This window comes from Mus caroli, unplaced genomic scaffold, assembly GCF_978045245.1.
Source record: "Mus caroli unplaced genomic scaffold, Mus_caroli_1 scaffold_6, whole genome shotgun sequence".
In the NCBI taxonomy this organism is placed as follows: domain Eukaryota; kingdom Metazoa; phylum Chordata; class Mammalia; order Rodentia; family Muridae; genus Mus; species Mus caroli.
This window is the reverse complement of record NW_028227261.1, coordinates 74,013,265-74,017,822: the sequence shown is the minus strand read 5'-3', so window position 1 is coordinate 74,017,822 and position 4,558 is coordinate 74,013,265. Positions and strand designations below refer to the sequence as shown.

Genomic DNA, 4,558 nt, shown 5'->3' with positions numbered 1-4,558 from the left:
GAAAATCTACAGCCACTAATTTACTAAGCCAGCATAATCCCTAACAACATTATATAAACATCTGTCCTTCTCTTCACAGATAAAAATACATAAAATCTTCTCATCAATGAAGTTTTCTTTTTAACATACGGAGACTGCTACAGAAAACCACAACCATCCAAAATGTAGAATCGTGGAACCCAGTCTCAGTGGATCAATTTACCAAATGTTCGCATACATTGTGAAAACGGAAATGATACTGTTTTAAGGGTCCGTGGATCAGGAAACTGAGATTGTGTTTTCTAGTAAAATCAGAAGCTGCACCCACAAAGTTTCACCAACATGACCACCCAAACACGAGCTAAAAAGGGTAACAGCGATGAATATACAAAATTGTAAGGAGAAAAGCCCACAAAGATTCAATCCTACACAAAGAACTACAGCCAACTGAGGAAAGCTGGAAGCTACAGAGTGGTATTTCCCAGGGAAGGGCATACCGATTAGCTGTCCAATGCCAAACAAACATTCCTGATACATACACACATATAACATTATACAGACCGATAGGTTATATTTGGGAATGAAACCACAGAAATTACAAACCAATATCATTTATGAACATAGATACAAACATTCTCAGTAAAATACTTACAAACAGTTCAAGAGCACATCACAAAGATGAGTCACTGTGTGTGTGTGTGTGTCTGGAGGGAAGAAAGCAAAGGGAGAAATGTTGTGATTAAAGATGAATCTAAAAAAATAAAAGAATTCAGAGAAGTGAGGAGGAGGAGAGGAAGGAGGAGAAAGAGGAAGAATTCAAGCTGTCCCTCTCGGCCCTACCAGAAGCTTTATCTCTGAGCTCTAGTGACATGCCTAACTGATATTTGTGTGCTAGTCCAAAAAGTCTTTTTAAAAGTTCCTTGTCGGGTGACCAGTTAATTGCAGCTGGGGAGAGTCGAGGAGCGTGTTGTGCTTTAAACCAAAAGCCCTTCGGTGTTGGTCTGGTCAGCAACCCACTATGCTGCTTCCTGTTATGCTGCAGACCCGCTTGGCCAAGAGGGGCATCCTCAAACATCTGGAGCCGGAGCCAGAGGAAGAGATTATTGCTGAAGACTACGATGATGATCCTGTCGACTATGAGGCCACCTGGAAGCTGGTACAAGGTGTTTGACCCTTCTTGCGGACTCCCTTACTATTGGAATGTGGAGACAGACCTTGTGTCCTGGCTCTCACCACATGATCCTAACTTTGTCGTTACCAAATGTGCCAAGAAAGTCAGGAACAGTAATGCAGATGCTGAGGACAAGTCGGACCGGAATCTTGAAAAGGTGGACAGAAATCATGAGAAGTCAGATCGTAATCATGAGAAGCCAGACAGGAGCCACAAGAAAGTAGACCGAAACCACGAGAAGAATGACAGAGAATGAGAGCGCAACTATGACAAAGTAGATAGAGAGAGAGAGAGAGAAATCGGGACAGGGAACGAGAGCGGGCATTTGACAAGGCAGACCGGGAAGAGGGCAAAGACCGATGCCACCATCGCAGAGAGGAACTGGCTCCTTACCCCAAGAACAAGAAAGCGACAAACCGCAAAGATGAAGAATTAGACCCCATGGACCCCAGCTCATACTCAGATGCACCCCGGGGCACATGGTCAACAGGACTCCCCAAGAAGAACGAGGCCAAGACAGGGGCTGACATCACGGCAGCTGGGCCCCTCTTCCAGCAGCACCCTTCCCCTTCCCCGGGCGCTGTGCTCCGCGCCAGTGCAGAAGCCTCCCGAACCAAACAGCAGGACTGACCCCTTGTTCCCTGTAGCTTTGGCAGCTTGCGTTTCTGTGTTTCTTCCTTGTGGCTCTGGGACAGGAGCCATGGCTTCTACGTGCTGGATTATTATTCCACCAGTGAGCTACACTCCCGGCCCCTTTAGTGTTGTTTATAAACAACAGGCAAGCCCTTGTTGTTTAATAAAAGCTTTTTTTTTTTTTTTTTTTTTTTTTTTTTTTTTTTTTTTTTGTGGAACATAAAAAAAAAAGTTCCTTGTCCCATGCTTCCTTTCCATTCCAGGTCAAGCTGGGAACTGTACAAGGGCACTTTCTTACATCTCATCCAAGCACTTCTACAGTATCCTTAAGACCAGATCTCATTCCACATCACACTAGCTATTAATAGATTGACATGACCACAGTGTCTTCAATCAATAAGCAACACTGGCCTGATCACTCCTTCCTGACCCGAAATGAACAGAGTTTGGGAAATAGCAAAAACATAACCAAATTTCTACTTAATACAGGCAATCTAGAATCACATATCAGATATACAACCAATAAAATTCACATGCCCCAGGTCCTATCAAAAAAACACAAACAATACGAAGGAAGACCAAGACAATACATTCCTTCTAAACACCACCCATCCTATATATGTTCTCCAATGAGAGTTATGTCAATGAAACTGAAGGCATTGAATTTAAAAGAATGAATCTAACATAATTAAATAACATGGAATTCAGTGATGATGCAAGAAAAAACCTGCATCAACTCAAAGAGCACAGAAATAAATTCTTTCTTTTCTTTCTCTCTCTCTCTCTCTCTGTCTCTCTCTCTCTCTCTCTCTCTCTCTCCCTCCCTCCCTCCCTCCCTCCCTTCCTTCCTTTTTCTTTTTTCTTTTTTTCTTTTTTTCTTTTTTTGGCTTTTTGAGACACAGTTTCTCTGTGTAGCCCTGGCTGTTCTGGAACTCACTCTGTAGACCAGGCTGGCCTCAAACTCAGAAATCTGCCTGCCTCTGCCTCCCAAGTGCTGGGATTAAAGGCGTGTGCCACCACTGCCAAGCCAGAAATAAACTCTTAATTTAAGCACTTGAATCCTATAAATAAATTAACTACATATACATAATTGCCCATGAATTTGGTACATATACTAGGAGAACTTGCCACTCAGGAGGAAGGGGTCCTTCCCCAATTATACTTATGCATTTCTGGGTTCTCCAGAGATAATGCAAGACAGTTAAGACAATTTTAATTCCCGAATAGGATCAACCTAAAAATATGCTATCTCATCTTACTCAACTTTTTGGTCTTTATTGTATTCCTAAGTACACACACACACATACACACACACACACACACACACACACACACACACACACACACACACACACACACACTGTTGCAGGATATTTGATCACACTGTGAAACCTGAAATTGTGTTATTTATTTTTAAAAAAATGTTGCTAGTTGTGGTGTGGCTCAGCCCTTATCAAACATATTTAATCTCTTTGGCTGCCTGTCCTTAGTATACATCTTTAATCACAATCAATGAAGTTAATGTTAATTTGTAGAAGGAAGTACCCTTGTTTTAAAGTGATGTCTAGTTGAGTAGCAGACAAAGTGACAAGTCGGAGAAAGAGCTGACAGAATAGGATATGTCCAACTCTCATGATTACAGAGAGAAAAGAAAGCTACTTAAAAGAGAGAAGGAGGGAGGGAGGGAAGGATGGAGGGAGAGAGAGAGAGAGAGAGAGAGAGAGAGAGAGAGAGAGAGAGAGAGAGAGAGAGAGAGAGAGAAGCAGTTTTACTGGGAGAGTTTTACAGAGACAAGTTGAAAAAGAACAAGCTAGACACAGGTGAAAACACAATTAGCCAGAGAATGAGAAGAAGCCAGAAGTTTAGAATATATTGCCAGAATTAATATGAGTAAAACCTCAGAAGCTAAGAGAGAAAAGCCAGATTGAATCAGTTAGCTTGGAGAGGAATTTGAGCCAGAACAGCTGAACTGAACCAGCCAGCTAAGGTACAGAAAGAATTAGAAAGGTTGACCTTAGTCAGGAGTAGGTCTCAGAGAGGCTGAAAACATTCTGGGCCTAGAAAAGATTGTACAGAGGCTAGAAGCTTCCAGGACTAGGGCTAGCTTAGCTGATGGAGGAAGTAAGTCTCAGAGTTGACCACTGCTTCAGGCAAATAAAAGTTACTTTTGCATTTGATGCTCAACATTATTGGAAGAAAAACTCAATGTGATTGAAGAAGAGGAAAGCCTATTAACTTTGCAGAAAGCATTTAACATCTGACAGAAACACTGAAGAACACAGAAGGCAACTGCGAGAAAGCCACAGAGAAGAAATTCACCTGGGATCATTTCTAGAGGAAGCATCAATTCTTTTAGTTTGGCAGGACAGCCAGAGAGACTTGGGGAACTCTAAATGCCCAGAGCAAGGAACAACACACGATCCTCTGAGACAGTGAGTCAACATCAAGTCATCATCAAATCACAGTAAGGTCATTTTTCTTATATAGTCAGACTTTTCATGCCTTAATGAACAGAAACTCCATTTCAGATTCCCTAAGACAAAGGATAGGAGTTGAGGGGATAGAAACATCACTTGGAAAAGCTATTACACTGCTCATTGTTATTATAAGCACCAGAGTAAACTCTAGGCATTTAATTCCAATCGCTATATATTTCATCTCAAAAATGATTGAAAAAAAAATAGCTGTACAACCAGAAAGATTAGCTATGGTACAAAGGCTTGACAGACAAGGTACACAGGAAGTAAGCGAACAGGAAATGCTTAATTTTGAACC

General features: G+C 41.7%; 1 pseudogene; it reads left to right on the top strand.

The window, feature by feature from the left end:
• Positions 1-933: 933 nt before the first annotated feature.
• On the top strand, positions 934-1,956 carry LOC110293566 (polyglutamine-binding protein 1 pseudogene; annotated as a pseudogene).
• Positions 1,957-4,558: the final 2,602 nt, after the last annotated feature.